Source organism: Schistocerca americana, chromosome 3, assembly GCF_021461395.2.
Source record: "Schistocerca americana isolate TAMUIC-IGC-003095 chromosome 3, iqSchAmer2.1, whole genome shotgun sequence".
NCBI lineage: Eukaryota > Metazoa > Arthropoda > Insecta > Orthoptera > Acrididae > Schistocerca > Schistocerca americana.
Genome location: NC_060121.1, coordinates 325,207,350 through 325,225,326, shown reverse-complemented (window position 1 = coordinate 325,225,326; position 17,977 = coordinate 325,207,350). Strand labels below are relative to the sequence as shown.

The following is a 17,977-nucleotide window of genomic DNA, read 5'->3' as shown; positions in this document are numbered from 1 at the left end:
ATTCAGTCAGTCTACTAAGGAGATTGCTTACAGAAGACTTGTACAACCATCCCAGAATACTGCTCCAGTGTGTGGGACCAGAATGAAATAAGACTACCAATGAATACTTAGGGTATTCAAAAAAGGAAAGAACAAATGGTCTCAGGTTTGTTTGAACGATGAGAGAGCGTCATGGAGATGCTGTAAAAATTGAACTGGCAGATACCTGAAGATAGTTGCAAATTATCCCATGAAAGTCTACTTAAAAAGTTTCAAGAACCATCTTCAAGTGTGACATTTAAGATTATATTACAATTCCCTACATATTGCTCCCAAAGGAATTGTGAATCAAAGCACAGACTTATTACAGCATGCACAGACGTATTTATGCAGTTATTCTTCCCATGTTCCATTAGTAATCAAATGGAAAGAAGCCCTAGCACCTGTTCCATTGGGAAGAGCCTTCTACAATGGTCTTCACAGGGACTTGCAGAATAAACATGTAGAAATAATTTTCTTTTTAGCAAACCTAGTTCCACAATGAGAGAGCTTTTTTTTAAATTAATATAAATTTTCATAACAATATACTGAGGAGTATGGGAACAGAGTTTTGATCTGAGAGAGGAGGAATATGATTTTTTTCTTTTTTTCTACTATCATATTAATGTTGAAAGTGGTTTTCCATAAATAATTCTGAAAATTTATGCATAAAGATATATGGTTCAGTGACATAAATATGCAGAATAGATAAAATATTTAGACTCCCAAATAGTGATCAGCACAAATGCCTAGGTTTAATATGACATATATTGCCAATAATAGTATTTTGTATTAATACCATTGTATTTGCATTATTTCCATTCCTCCAAAAGATTATTCCTTAAAATAGCCTCAAAGTAGCAGTGGAAAGAAATTTTCTAGTGCCTATCTCACTTGCATAGGATAGTAATGCCATTATGAATGCAAGGCCGTTTAATGTGTTTGCCAAGAAGTTTATATGCGAGGTCGACGATAAGATGTTTATCTAGAAATATTTCCACGATTTTGATATACTTTGAATCCTTAAGATCATCATTTTTACAGGTAATTTGAAAGTTATTTTATTTTGATTGTTTAGTTTTCAACTGTGTTAGTTGTGTCTCTGCCATGTTTAATTTTAACCCATATAAATCAAACCAATGTTTTGAGCTGTTTAGTACAGTGGAGAATTCATTCCGTGGTATCACTTAGAATGTACATATGAATCATTTACAAATAAAATTAATTGGCAAATTACATTTAAAGGTAGATCATTTACACAAAACAAAAACAGAAAAATAGGATTACACCTAAAATGGAAACTTAAAGATCTCCTTGCTCTAAGTACACACACACACACACGCAATTTTTTTTCTGAGCAGTTTAATGTGTGTCACACGTGCCACCCATCAATTATTTGCAGGTAAGTAACTGTTTTTCCTCATTTTTATCACGAAATTTCCATTACTATAGTAAATTTATAGTTTGATTTTTTCCCTCAGACTGCTATATGAACAAATAATTCTGAGTTTATATACATTCCAGATCACTCTTGCTGCAGTACTCGGAAGAATAACATCTCACTGAGCAGTCTGCTTCAAAATGAGGAACATCAAACAATGGAAAGGAAAGGATAGATTGCTATTCACCAGACAGAGGAGGGATTGAGATGCAACAGTTACAGTGAAAAAGGCTGCTAAAATATTTGAACTTTTGGACAAAGTCCTCCTTTTGAAGTAGAAAACACACACACATTTACACTAGCACAGTTCCCACACACATGTCCACTGTCTCCCAGTGCTGGGGCCCACCTCAGATGTGTGTGAGTTTTCTACTTTGGAGGAATAATTTTATCTTAAAGCTTAAATATTTCAACCTTTTTCATTGTTCCTGTATGCAATTCAACACCTCCTTTAAGAAGGGCAACCCATTTTTCTGCTAGTCATAAATTACATTTTGTATAATGGGAGAAAATTTAAAGAACAGTAAAGAATGAAGCCTAACTATTTTTCTAACTTATATGGAAATTCACAACTACTGCCCTTATAAAATTGGTGTGTTGGGTAAAGTTAAAATGAAGTCATAAAGTGAAACTCTGGTTTTGTTTTATGTGTTGTTTTATTAGAAGATGCAGAACAATTTGGGAAAGAAAAGACAGGCAATTCATAATATTAGATCACATGAGAAAGAATGGAAACAGAAAACATCATATGAGTTTCTACAAATGTCTCCTTTGATGGTCAATTTTGTATATTACTTTTGAATGTATTATGGGAGTAGCACTGATCAATTATTTACTATTAAAAACAGTCTTGACCACGATTTATTTATTAAGGTGACCGGTTTCGACCACTACTGTAGTCATCTTCAGACCATTGAGTAGGAACCTCTTTCTGCTGGAGAATCACTACTAAAAAAAATTGTATATGCGTATCTATGGCTCCAAGTGACTTAACAACTCAATTGTTCAAAGGATCAATGATAAATTTATCGTGACTTCTAGGACATATTTCTGGCTCCTATTTGGATTTTTATATCAGGCTATATTTTGTGTCCATGAAAATAACCAAATTACAACAACGTGGATTTGATTCTATTTTAAACTGTATGCCTCCTAACAACTTGTTGTGTAAGGTGAGCTCAGTCGAGAAAATGTAAATTTCATGCAACTGTCAATAGGACTGTGTCTTATTGAAGAACCTTAGTGTTGAAATTTAGCTTTCACTGCAAGACTATTTCATTTTTACAAATAACGCAAAGATTCTGTCTTCTGTGTGGAAATGGACACCAAAATTAAGATAGTAACACAAGAAATCATACTGATGATAGCATGTCACATAGCTACACTCTTTTGTTAATGTGGAATCAACATACAGCATAATTATGAGTGCAGAAAATTGAATTGCTAATGACACATGTATGTCAGTCACATATATTCTTATCACATTTCTCTATTTTTTTTCAATTATATAGAGATTTGAGAACTATCACATTTTCAGGCTAATATATTTATAGATTTTCTTGCACTAAGAAAAGAAGTAAAAATAATAACTCACATGAATTTTGAATAACAGTAGTACTAGTACCAATAACAAATAAGACATAAATGACTAGAATCTGCCCAAAGTAACTTCTAATTTTTGTTTATTGCATACAGAATGAGAAAATTCTCTTTATGAGTTATATTAGCAACTACAGACACAAAATATGGAAAGAAATAACTAAAGATGCTCATTAAACCTAACTGCTGTGATGAAACCAATTAGGATGGTTCATAGATACAGATAAACTCATCAAACTTGCAGCACTGAACTTCCAGAACTGAATAAAAGATGGTTAGAAAAACCTTTAGAAAAGAAAGGAAAAAAAGCAGTATAAAAGCTCTAAAAATACTATGAAACATTTTTTTTTATTTCATCAAATTACCTTCTTTTTTATTTACCATATTTCCCTTAACAAAAAGCCTATTAATTCTTGATAGCAAGAGCTTAATACACTTCTTGCCTGTATCATTACTACACCTGAATCCAGTCATGAAAATGATAGATACATGCTTTTCTCCTGTCCTGTAGGGTGGATTGTTAATATTGAGTTACATTTAGCTGTCACAGTTTCATTATGGGCATTTTACTTACACTACCTTTGAAATTATTTAAAATACTGATGAAACAATATACCCTCTTTCAGTCTACAACACTGGACAAATTAATTGTGAAATGAAGTCACAGAAATATTTCCTTCATTTTGGGACACAATTTTTTCCATATTTACTTACTAGTATAAGTCCGGAGATAGTGTGATGGAGCAGATGGAGAATATGTAATAGTTGCTGCTGAGAAGCTCTTCTCTTTGCGAGCTGAAACACTCAGTGAGATAGCACGACGGATAGATGGTGTCCCAAATCTTCCCGGCATTCCTTGTGAATGTGAAAAACCGCTTTTATCTTCAGATGAAATATTTACGTGGTCTGGTGATACAACTTCACTTTTCATTTCTCTGGATGTAAAACTGTCTAATTACAACTCGGCTTATTCTTTCCTCTTTTCTTTCTGTGTTAATTTTCTGTGTTACAAAGTACTTTCTCCTTCGAGGTGACTGTGTTATTTCTACTAAGCAGGTCAACTTTAATACCTATTTTCCTCAAATGTTCAAACTTACCTGCACTCTGGTCTTTTACTTTGCAATTAATCAAATATCACTAGCTAAATATAGATAAAATAATGTTTAAATAGTAGAATATAATCAGATCTGTTTATTCTACTAAGAGTAGGTAAAGTTTCACATGAAAATTATCACACACAAAATACCACAGATGTGGACATCAAGTTCACTTCTCTATGTAGCAGTGAATGTATAGACCAACTAGTCAGCTCCTCTTGCTGGAGCACAAGATGTAGCAGACACAAGAGCTTCTCCCACCCTCCCAGTCAACTGCCTCAGCAGGAGGCCAGTGGTCCATTAATAAACAAGGCAGTCCCTTTAAGGAACTAAAATAGGTGGATTTCTTTCATGTAAGACTATAATGTTTACATGCTATTCAGACTGGCAGAAGCCTATCTGCCAGTCTGATGTGGTGAACAATGAAAACTATAAAACGTATGTAGAGATGTATTTCCAAGTATTATTCACATATTTTCTTGTTGTGATATGCATTTTTAAGCACAGCACATTTTACATGCAGGTGCAGTGGTTTTTGGGTGGAATGATTTAAGATATTTTGTAACCAATATTTTTTGTATGAGAAGCTGCCAAATGGGTTATAAAATTAAAAAAAATAGAAATGCCAGTAGCACTTGGTACTGAGATATTTTCAGTCAGAAACAATATGTACAGACCCAGTAGGGTCTCAGTTTATGAAAACAGTGTAGCATCACTCTTTGAGTTTTTAATTATGTCAAATTAATAATGTTCAGCACTGCATAGACATTTCAGTACATGTCTTCATGCTATGAGCATTAAACTTGAACTTAAACTAGTTCAAGAATGGAACCTATTTATTTGACTGTAAATGATGATAAAACTACATTTTTGTCAACAATCAGCTAATAACCAATCTGTACACTCACAACATATCTCACACAGAGAAACATAAAAAAGTCATGGGAAACAAAGTTACCTGATTCTGAACAATCCTCTGGTGGCAGCACATCATCATAACGAGATAACAACCTCCTGATTGGATAAAGTAAACGTCTTTTCATTGTAACAGCTACGTCAGCCATCTCTGAGCAGAGGCGTGAGCCCAGATTGTGCAGTAGGGGCCCCACCAGTCTCACATAGAAGCACATGCTCATATTTGCCCTGCTCACGCCCACATACACTTGTTCCTCAAGTGGACGTAATTTACATCACTCTAACAGGGTCACACAGCTCCGCACAATGGGAGACACATTCCCACAAGTAATTGTAAGCTATCTAATATTGTTCAAGGTGTATTCATATACTTCTTGTTTAAATCATTATTTCACAAAGCAGCAACAGACCAAACGACTGGTGAAACATCTATTAATTGTAAATGGGCTACTCTACTTACTCCAAAAGAAAAAAAGTAATGTAAAGTCCATATAGTTGTAGGTCAAGATACAACCAATTTAAGTTCTGACACTAATTCTAACTAAAAAAATCTTAAATGTAAAGTTCAAAAACCACAGTAAGTGCTGAAAACAGAAAACCAATACCTATGCTGCAAGAATAATTATAATTATACAAATACATAAGTGTCTTTAGAGAAATAAAGTGCGCAAGATATAAACTCAGTGTGTAATAAGAAAATTCTGTAACAAGATACAATATTATGCTGAGACAAAAGACAATTAAAAACTATTAGTGCTTCATTTTATGCCATTTTTGTGGCAACTTAAATATCTGAAATGACTTACAACATATTTCTGTTGCATTACAGTTACAGAACATTGGACTTGTACCTCTGAAGCTGACAAGTTGCAAGTTCCTCACATGCTTGCTACGTATGCCAAGTGTACTTAATTGAAAAGATCAATGAGGTCAACAAGGTTCACCTTACAGCCTTCACTCTTGACTACAGACATTAAAGGCCCAAAGTGTGAAAGATTCAGGACATAGATCTCAAACGAAGACACGTAAAGTAGTAAAATTAATAAAATACTTTCCTCTAACAAGTTTTACACAGTACACTACCAGAAAAATTATTTTTCTGTGGCTTTTAGGCAACTTCATATGCTGTATGAGTTGTAATAATTGTGTTTTAGTGAAGAAACAATCTAATAAATAAGTAGGCCCAGTCTGAAGTGGTCCCATTCTACAAAGAACTTTAAGATACTAAACCTTTCTGCAGTAGTTCCATACTTTTTTCCCAGAAATCACTTTTCACAACACATACTAAGCTTCCATAATTTAAGCACACTTTTTATACTTTTAGTTAATGTTACAAACCAACATTCACTGTGTACAGTAACCCATTCCTAGTAAAATAAATTATCTAATAGAAGATGCAACTATACAAACAATAACAGAATACATTTTCTAATTATTATTGTCACAACACTAGTGTTTTACTATTCATTTTGTCTACTTCAGGAGAAAACAATGACACAATTACACATGAAACATCTTTATGCAGAGGAGTGGCACTACTTGCATTTGAAAGTCACCTCATTGAAGATACGAGTCTTTGTTATTGGCCTAAGATGGAACTCTTTGCTAACACAGCCAGATGGAAGACAAAAACACCTTCACAGCCAACAAAAACTTGTGTGAAATGTAATACCATTGTAGACGAAACTTTCTGGGCTGTAACATAAGCAGTGTCAGAAGTTAAAAAAAGGAACAGTGTGCCCAGAAAGTTACTGCTCTCTCTTTATTTCATCATGGAATGGAAAGCAAATATGTATTCCAGCTCTATGACAGATTTAAGAGCATTATTTACCATTATTATTGCTGCTTCATACATCTTTGAAATCTATTTTCCTTATTTTTCCAGTCTTCTGTCATACCTATTTTATTTTTATTTTAAATACTTTTCAGAAGATGAGCACATATACTTGTTTCTTAAAATTGGTATGCCTAACTGTAAAGATTGAGAGCTTGGTGGTGGGTGATTTGCGGGAGGGGGGGGGGGGGGGGTTTGTAAGAGTCAGAGTATGAGGACTGATATGTTTAATCATGAAATATAAATCAAATCTGATTTCTGTAATTATGTGATAAAACAATCAATTTAAAAAAAATATTTTTCCATTAATTTCAAATTAACTTAAGGCCTTCATGTACTACACTTTAACAGCAACTATCAACTACCATTTATACTTCCAGGTACAGGAAAACATGATTAATTGGAAGTAACAGAAATATTATGTTCATGTTCAGTTTATTTAGTCCAAGTTAAAAAAGAAAATAGTGATGCTACAGAAACAAAACAGATACTGACAACATAATCTAATCAATCATATGCCTTAGGTAAACAGTGGTTGCATACCACTATAAATCAAAAGGAAGAAAAAGTTCCAATTACTATAATAAACAGTAAGCATTAAAACCATAAAATATCTCATATCAGTCCTATGAAATTAAAATTATGCTGATTATACCAAAATTTTTAAGTATTTAGTAATAGATAAATGTCCAAAGAGGTGGTCTTGTTTTGCTATTTTAGCCACAAATTCAAGAATTCTAATGAGCTGTAGTGCAGAGACAGCTAAGTGCCAGATGCTCTGCTACAGTCTGGGCTGCTACTGTGGTGGGGTATGAGACAGAAAAAAAAGGTCAGATGCAGGCAGAGGGGAGTACAGAAACAGGAGCAACAGGCCACAAAAAACACACCAACTCAGATGGGCAGGGAGGGAGATTCTTGCAGTGCACCAAGCTTCTATATTTGAACAAGGATAGTGAAATATTCTACAGGTTATCATCATCAATGTTAAAAAGTGACTACATGTCTGTGTGTGTTTAGAACAAATTCTGATTTTCATATCATTTGACAGAAATATCAGGTTTGTGTTACTACTATTACATTGACAAATGTTAATTAAAAATTAGATTCATAATCAAGCTTACATTACAAATGCAAAAGACAAGACATGACTGATCAACTGGAAAGCCTGAGAATACAGATGTTAAGAGAAATTTACAACAGTGAATGAATATTAGTTCACTGGAAGATAATCTGTTGATTATGCTTACAATATGAAACCAACATTAAGTCTCAATATTATGAATAATGCAACACACATCTATATTAAAATGTAACAGAAACTAGCCATTAATATTCGAATGTTAGTTCCATTTCACTATTTCCTTCTTCTCCTTCAATGTATTCCCATATTTTGAATTATTATTACTATTACTATTATTAATTATTTGTTATCATTGCAGTTTTATATTTGTTGTCTTAAAAATTTAATTTCCTTCTTTTCAGTGACAACTGTTTTTATGATTGTAATTTTTATAACAGTAATTTATTACTGCAATATTTATTCGTGTCTTTCTCATAAAACATGATTTTTTAATTGTCTTCTTGGTATGCTTACTGTCCAACACATTGTTCATTTACTCCTTTTAGGAGCCTGTACAGTTTGAGTTCAACAAGGAAGTAATAATTCCAGCTTAGACACCACTACACCATACAGCAATTCTTTTATAATGTGGTAAAATAATATCCTATTACGAAGTCAAACTTCACTGTAGATGAACATGTCATAGGACTGTTATTATAACCATAAGACCACATTGTAACAAGTTGTAAATAAACATAAGAGTTAAAAAGCTGAAGATTGTGATGAAGTTTTTAATCAAATGAGGAAATGCATTGGCAGGGTGATAAGAAGATGAGAGGGAACACTGTATTTGCAAGGAAAATATCAGCCAGAGCAAAAGAAAAGAAAGGTGCAGGCTATTAACAATAATAGTTGAACAAATAAAGGTAGTAATAAGGCAGTTAGGGATACGCAAACACATGAAAAGGATCTAAGTTATGTTAAAACTGGTAACACGAAAAACTTTTGTCATCATTGTGAGGATTGTTCCATTCACCTCATAAACATGAAAGGTCATCCTGCTAAAATTATGAGAACTGATTCAGTAAGTATACAAACCCAGCTTCTTGTGAAGGATACATCAGTTTATTGTAAGATAATTAGGTTGATGGAATAATTTTCAATGAAGTGTTCTGTATTCCCATTTCAAACATAAACCTTTTTTTGTATAGGATGGGTTCCTTTGACACTGTTTGCAGTTGAGAACCCTCTTACAGTTTTAGTTGTGTAGCTCATTGGATACTGTAATTTATTTTGGCATTCTGTGTCAGAAATTTTTTTAATCTTCTGTCTACAATCAGCAAGTACAGCACACTGTGTAGTCTCTTTGTATTCTTAACATTATTATATGCAACTCCTAGTAACCCCATCAATTTAACAGCCTGTACCCCCAACACTTTTTCCTTATTATTCATCATGAAGTTGAGTATATTTATGAATTAATAGTCATTTCGCTTAACAATTTATAAGAGTGTTTGGACTCATGGATGTAAACTCAACATAACTTTTATGTTTATATTAGACAGATCTTGACTTTGGTAGTATATCTGCACAAGTCATGAAAAAGCTTTGCATGAGGTATTAAATAAATAAATACAGAAGCTAAGCCACCAGTAGCTCATCCTCCACCCCCCGCCCCCCACCCCTCACCCCCCCACCCCCCCCACCCCCTCCCATTTCCCCAACCCACATGCACAAAGGAACTGCTTTTCACCTAACAGTAATGCCCATAATATATGGTTTGATGCCATCTCATCTGTAGGAAACAAGCACTGAAATTTTGGAGAGAAACTTCTATGCCATTAACACTGTTAATACCTTATTCTGCAGTTTCATATTTGGTACTAGTAAATATCACTGTAAATTGTATTACTTACACTGTATAAAAGTTCTCTAGCACTTGGTTTAGTTAAATCATTTTACAATTTCTGTTCTTGAATTGAATTAATTTCAGTGCCTGCAAAATATGTCTGCTTTTGGTGTTTGAGGCAATACAGTAATATACTACTTGTATAATTAAAATTTGTGCATGTTACACATTTCACTCTTATAATGTTTACAATGATATGAAGAGAAACAACATTAGTTAATGCTATATGTTACAGTATTTGAAGGCTTTTTCCACATAAAATCAGCACTGTGTGTATCAGTTCATAGTAGATAAGATGAAAGAACTCTCTGAAACTCAAATAAAATGTGATTTTTCATGCAGTAATGTTAGTCATCACCAATTTCATCTGGGTTGTACACAGTCTCTCCAGCAGTTTGGTAACACATTCTGTTACAATTTCCTTTCCTGTCAATATACAAAGGTTGTTAACAACTGTATGCCTTTCATTTTTCTGCATGTAGTTTTAATGATATCATGTGAATGGGTTGCAAGTCATGATTCATCAGGTGTTTGTCTCTTTTTGTTAGATTTAATATCTTGAACACCTTTTGTGGACTGAAGGAAAATTTATAGTATCTGTTTTCATGTGAATTAGGGCCTATATTGCAAGCTTTTACCTTTACCCAAGGAACTGACTCTCCCACGACCTTTCCTTTTCTATTAACGTAACATCAATGAAGGAGTACAGTGAAACTAAGTAAATCTTTCCACTCAAGTTAAACAAAATTTATTGGTGGTTTCCTAGGAATTAATATGATCAAATTAGTGCTAGATGTTTCCCTTTCAGCAGTTGTATTCTTTTTTGTTTTTCAAAACTATGTGAATGGAGTCAGCCTCCATTTGTAAGTGACCAGGTTCAATGAACTTAAGATTAATAACATTCAACTTACTACCACTAGGGTTTGGGGCTGAAAGCTCAATGTGTAACAGTTTTTTTGATTGTGGCTGAATGCACATCAACTTGTCATCTTTACAGTGAGTAGCAATTTCTCTTTTTCACAATATTGTTGATATTCCAACCTGGACTTTCCATCCTTTGTTTTTACTACTACGAGTGCTTTCCTCCTGGAATATACTCATGAGCAAGACAGTGAAATTAATATTCCTATTCTGCAAACTGCAGGAGTTACTAAACATACTGATCTCAAAGACTTCATCATGCCTGCTTGCAAATAGAAAAAGCTGTTTCATTTCTTCTGCGGCCAGCAATAGTTTCATCGTTTCGTTTACAGAGTGCACTGTTAAACTGAGAGTCCACAGCGATTGTTTATACAAAGCTATCCCACTGTATTAAAGGGGATGTTGGTAAAAAAACTTTTGCAAAGTGAATCATATGAAATAAATGCTTTGATTTTCCCTCCTTTTCTTTTTGTTGATCTTCTGCTCATAGCTAGAATGTGCTACATTTAAATGAACTATCTTTTCTTTTTCTGTTTTAGCTTTTTCTTCTTCATTATTGACATTGGCTGTTATAGAAGTGAAAACCATGGAAGAGCCTTCATCAGAATGTACATTGGTTAATGTTTCCTGAAGTACTTCCATGTTTATGGTATGGCATTGGTTTACCAGAAGCCATGTTCTGTCATTCTACATATAACACATTCTACATATGTAACATTCTTAGCTGGCTACATAATGTCATTCAAATTCATTAAAGATTGACATTGGTTGTCCTTGTAATAAGTCACAGAATTATCCGTAGAAATCAATTATCTCTAGCACAGTGTTCTGTTTCAAGTGAAGAGGTAGAACAGTGACTTTTTTCAAACTAGCTGTGCAAAGAATTAATAAAGAGAGTCTGTGCCAAGTGCAATATCTGCTATTCATTACTACCATATGACACCTTTTTATTTTTCCTCCATCTTTATTATCTATATGCTAATGGTATTTAAATCCATCGCAAGAAATTTATTACAAACAGCTAGTGCAGTTTGTTACTCATCGCTCAAAATACAACTATGTACACTATGGTTTCTGTTGAGCGACACCTTTGTTAAGTTCATTAGTAGTAGTTGAAATCTGAAGTAGTTACTCAGCAGCGTTGGTATCAATAATTTCTGTAGGTCAAATATGTTGTGTTATAATATCACAGTTTTGTTCCATGTACCCCATCACAATACAGAATTGGAAAATACTCAGCAACATGTGGCATTTCTAACACTCATTTTCATGGTAGCTCCAAAACCCATCTGGCACTATGAGAAGCAGCCTGGTACATCTGAAACCACTACATTTGCCTAAAATGTAATCTAATAAACTGCCATACTGCAGCACATGTGTATGTCCAAGTTAATTGTCGAGACAATCATTGACACTGTTGCTGTATCAATATTCAAGAAGGCTATTAAAAAAACTGTTGACCTAAATGTAAGTGTTAAAACACTCCACATTCCCTATTTGCTTTATTGTCTATTCAGTTTCTGCAGATCTTCTCAGTCGTTTTAACACTCTTATCAGATGACAACAGGAATAAAGAATAAGTGTATTTCCATTGTGGTATACATCCGTTTCTCTCAAATATTTTTGTACTGGGCCCATGACTCTGGAATGACGATGATGTACCTCAGAATTTCATTTGCTACTACAACAGTACCCCCCCCCCCTTCCCCTTGCCATGGACTTTGCTGTCAGTGGGATGGCTTGCATGCCTCAGTGATTCAGATAGCCATACCATAGGTGCAATCATAATGGAGGGGTATCTGTTGAGAGGCCAGAGAAATGTGTGGTTCCTGAAGAGGGGCAGCAGACTTTTCAGTAGTTGCTGGGCCAACAGTCTGGATGATTGACTGATCTGGCCTTGTAACCCAACCAAAACAGCCTTGCTGTGCTGATACTGTGAACGGCTTAAAGCAAGGGGAAACTACACCCATAATTTTTCTTTCCCGAGGGCATGCAGCACTACTGTATGGTTAACTGATGATGGTGTCCTCTTGGGTAAAATATTTTTGAGATAAAAGAGTCCCCCATTCAGATCTCCAGACCAGGACTACTCAGGAGGATGTCATCATCAGGAGGAATAAAACACTTTCTATGGATTGGAGCATGGAATGTTAGATCCCTTAATTGGGCAGGTAGGTTAGAAAATTTAAAAAGAGAAATGGATAGTTGAAGTTAGATATAGTGGGAATTAATGATATTCAGTGGTAGGGGAATCAGGACTTCTGGTCCAGAGAATACAGGGTTATAAATACAAAATCAGATAAGGGTAATGCAGGAGTAGCTTTAATAATGAATAAGAAAATAGGAATGTGAGTAAGCTACTATGAACATCATAGTGAATGCATTATTGTAGCCAATGTTGTGGGTTGGCAGGAGAGCCAACACCTTAATAATAGAGGAAGCTGAAAGGCACACGTTTTAGCTCATGCAGGCTGGCGTGAGGTCTGGAACAGGACAAGGAAATTAGAATTTAGAAAAACGGACGTAGCTGGTGGAATACTTAACTTTAATCCATTAATGGTGAACATCGGTCTGACGGTACATGAATTACAAGATCAATAGCAACTGATAATGGCGCCTTGCTAGGTCACAGCAAATGACGTAGCTGAAGGCTATGCTAACTATTGTCTCAGCAAATGAGAGCGTATTTCGTCAGTGAACTATCGCTAGCAAAGTCGGTTGTACAACTGGGTGAGTGCTAGGAAGTCTCTCTAGACCTGCCGTGTGGCGGCACTCGGTCTGCAATCACTAATAGTGCCGACACGCGGGTCCGACGTATACTAACGGACCGCGGCCGATTTAAAGGCTACCACCTAGCAAGAGTGGTGTCTGGCGGTAACACCACAGCAAAGATAGACACAAAGCCCACACCCACCACAGTAGTAAAAGTTGGTATGCCAACTAGCTCTGCAGATAATGAAGAGATTGAAGAAAAGTATGATGAGGTAAAAGAAATTATTCAGATAGTTAAGAGTGCCAAAAATTTAATAGTGAAGGGGGGACTGGGATTCGATAGTATGAAAAGGAAGAGAAGGAAAAATAGTAGGTGAGTATGGACTAAGGAAAAGGAATGAAAGAGGAAGCCACCTGGTAGAGTTTTGCACAGAACATAAATTAATCATCACTAACTTATGGTTTAAGAATCAGAAAAGAAAGTTGTATACATAGAAGAGACCTGGTGATGACAGAAGATACCAGATTGATTATATAATGGTAAGACAGGTATTTAGAAACCAGGTTTTAAATTGTAAAACATTTCCAGAAGCAGATGTGGACTCTAACCACAATATATTGGTCATGTACAGTAGGTTGCTGAGAGTTTCAGAAGGAGCATTAGGCAATGGTTGACTAAAACAAGGGAAAGGAATACAGTAGAAAATGAATGGATAGCTTTAAGAGATGAGATAGTGAAGGCAGCAGAGGATCAAATAGGTAAAAAGACAAGACCTAGTAGAAATCCTTGGATAACACAAGAGATATTGAATTTAATTGATGAAAAAAGAAAATATAAATTTGCAGCTAATGAAGCAGGCAAAAGGGAAGATAAATGTTTAAAAAATGAGATTGATAGGAGATGCAAAATGGCTAAGCAGCAATGGCTAGAGGACAAATGTGAGGATTTAGAAGCATATTTCATAAGGGAAAGATAGGTACCACCCACAGGAAAGTTAGAGGCCTTTGGGGAAAAGAGGAGCAAACTGTATAAATATCAAGAGCTCACATGGGAAACCAGTCCTAAACTAAGAAGGAAAAACTGCAAGGTGGAAGGGCATGTAGTCTATACAATATTGTATAAAGGGAAGTGGCTCTCCCGATATGATACTGGGAGAAGAAGTTGACAGAGCTCTGAAAGACTCAGGGAGTAGAAGATATTCTGTCAGAACCACTGAGAACACTGGGAAAGGCAGCTATGGCAAAACTTTTTCATCTGGTATACAACATGTGTGAGATGGATGAAATAATCTAAGATTTCAAGAAGAATGTAATAATTGCAATTCCAAAGAAAGCAGTTGTTGATAGATGTGAAAATCACTGAACTACCAGTTTCAAAATACTAACATGAATTCCTCACAGAACACCAGAAAAACTGTTAGAAGCCAACCTCGGGGAAGATCAGTTTGGGTTCTGGAGAAATGTAGGAACACGAGAGACAGTACTGATCCTGTGACTTGTCATAGAAGATAGATTAAGGGGAAAAAAACTATGTTTATAACATTTGTAGACTTTGAGAAAGCTTTTGACAGTGTTGACTGGAATACTCTCTTCGAAATTCTGAAGATAGCAGAGGTAAAATACAGGTTGAGTGAAAGGCTATTTACAACTTGTACAGAAACCAGACAGCAGTAATAAGAGTCGAGGGGCATGAAAGGGAAGCAGTGGTTGGCAAGGGAGTGAGAGAAGGTTGCAGCCTATCCCCAATGTTATTCAATCTGTACATTAAACAAGCAGTAAAGGAAACCAAAGAAAAATTTGGAGCAAGAATTAAAGTTCAGGGAAAATTGATAATAACTTTGGGATTTGCTCATGACACTGTAATTCTGTCAGTTACAGCAAAGGACTTGGAGAGCAGTTAAGTGGAATGAACTTTGTCTTGAAAGGAGGATATAATATGAACATCAATAAAAGCAAAACAAGGGTAATGGAATGTAGCTGAGATAAATCTGGTGATACTGAAGGAATTAGATTAGGAAATGAGGCACTTAAAACAGTAGATGGGTTTTGCTTTTTGTGCAGCAAAATAACTGATGATGGCTGAAGTAGAGAGGGCATAAAATGTAGACTTGCAATGCCAAGAAAAGAATTTCTGAAGAAGAGAAATTTGTTAAGTGTTAGGAAGTCTTTTCTGAAAGCATATGTCTGGAGTGTAGCCCTGTATGGAAATGAAACATGGACGACCAACAGTTTAGACAAAACGAGAATAGAAGCTTTCAAAATGCAGTGTTACAATAGAATGATTAGATGGGTAGATCACAAAATAATGAGGAGGTACTGAATGGAATTGGAGAGACAAGAAAATTGTGGCATAATTTGACCAAAAGAAGGGATCGGTTGATAGGACACATTCTGAGACATCAAGGAACCAACAATTTAGCATTGGAGGAAAGTGTGTGTGAGTTTGGGGAGGGGGGGGGGGGGGGTAATAATTGTAGAGTGAGACCAGAAGATGAATAAAGTAAGCAGATTCAGAAGGATGTAGGCTGCAATAGTAATTCAGAGATGAAGTGGCTCACACAGGGTAAAGCAGCATGGAGAGCTGTATCAAACCAGTCTTCAGAATGAAGATCACAACAACAGCAGCAAAGCAATACATAACTAACTCCACTTTGACCACCCTTTCAGTTCATAGAACCCTCCACTGAAACCATTTTTCTTACTTTATTGACATTCACTATTGTTCATGATACGATATTAATTCATAAGTTGCATTTCCTCTTGATCATGACCTGATATCACTGCTTTAACTTGTTGGCTACCAAGGATAAATTACATCATACAAGACAACCTAAGTACACTTTTTTAGAGATATAAGGAGTTTGTATTATGTAGATGTGTTTCCTTAACATGTACAACAATCTAGTTTCTTGCAGAAATAATTCATATGAAAGCATTTTATCAGATTGATCAAGAACAGAAATGCCTTTCTTTTAGTATCTGACTGCATTATGGTTCCAGGATATTTCAGTTACAAAGTTTGCATCTTTCAGTATAATGGACATTACAAATGCTGAGGATATCTCTCTAGTTTTTTTTTTCCATTTTATCTCCTTTAGTGTCACAGAAACTAATAACTGAATTATCCTTTCTATTTACATTTTTGAGAAAGTGCCTGAAAAATTGACGACTATGTCTCAAAAATACTGACTCAACAATGCAACGTGGATTGTCTGGAATCTAATAATTACCCATTATGCTACAGAAATGGTCTGAAAGTTGTCTAATTTTCTGGAATCTGTTACTGGTCTCTACGGAATTACCTGAAAAATGAAAATACCTCAGCAAAGGGCATTTATAACTGACTGGCAAGATTTGGCAATGCATGAATTTCTATTGATGAAACAAAACAAGTGTTAATCTGCAGCGAAAGTCCCAGACACATTTTCATTTTATCTACAGAGCTTGTGCGACATTTTCTGCCTCATTTTTCTGTTTCCTAGTAAGTGTATACACTACTGTCCAAAACTTGAGCACAATGAAGAAATAAGAGCACATATATTGAACAGGATATTAGAAGGTTTACAGTCCACTCTAAGATGAGTTGTAATTTTAATAAATCTAAGACTGATGGCACATACTTTAAAAAAATGCCAAAACAGTACAAATGTTTCTACAAAAACACTGCCATACATGTTTAGTAGTGGCATGTAATACACTTTATGAGACAGCTAAACAACTCTTATTGACAGTCAATGTATTCCTAAGACACTGCTGTTTGAAGGTCTGGAAGATTCCTTGGTGATACCTTACAGTCTAAACTCTAGAGATGCTTGATACGAATCAGATCTGGAGATCATGCTGATCAATTCATTTGGTGCATGTCTTCATCTATGATAAATTAATCCCACAGAGCAGTGAGATGTATATTGGCATTAGAATGAAATTTGCACTCCGCAACAGAGTATGCTGGTATGAAACTTCTTGGCAGATTAAAACTGTGTATCAGACTGAGACTCAAACCCAGGACATTTGTCTTTCACGGGCAAGTGCTCTACCAATTGAGCTACCCCAGCATACCTCATGACCCATCCTCACAGCTTCACTTCTCCCAGTACTTCATCTCATACCTTCCAAACTTCACAGAAGCTTTCCTGTGAAACTTGCAGAACTAGCACACCTGCAAGAAAGGATACTGCAGAGACATGGCTTAACCACAGCCTGGGTGTTGTTTTGAGAATGAAATTTTCACTCTGCAGCAGAGATGCACTGATGTGAAACTTCCTGGAAGATTAAAACTGTGTTCTGGACTGAGACTCGAACTTGAGACCTTGATTCTTGGTCCAGAACACAGCTTTAATCTGCGAGGAAGTTTTATATTGGCATTGTTGTCACTGAAGAAAGTCTGAACCAACAGTATCTCTGAAAAGTTCCAAGTGTTTCCCGAACTTTAAAACCTTTAGGACATGATAGCATTCTTCGATACACCAGT

The 17,977-nt window shown here is 35.3% G+C and overlaps 1 protein-coding gene and 1 long non-coding RNA gene across 2 annotated transcripts in view; one reads left to right on the top strand and one right to left on the bottom strand.

Moving 5' to 3' along the window:
- Positions 1-17,977, bottom strand: part of LOC124607061 (uncharacterized protein DDB_G0284459-like) — a 415,556-nt gene that overhangs the window by 46,815 nt on the left and 350,764 nt on the right. The window lies entirely within an intron of this gene.
- Positions 7,807-8,739, top strand: LOC124607063. The gene is made up of 2 exons (XR_006978759.1): positions 7,807-7,961; positions 8,531-8,739. It is a non-coding gene; the product is annotated as an uncharacterized LOC124607063 (long non-coding RNA).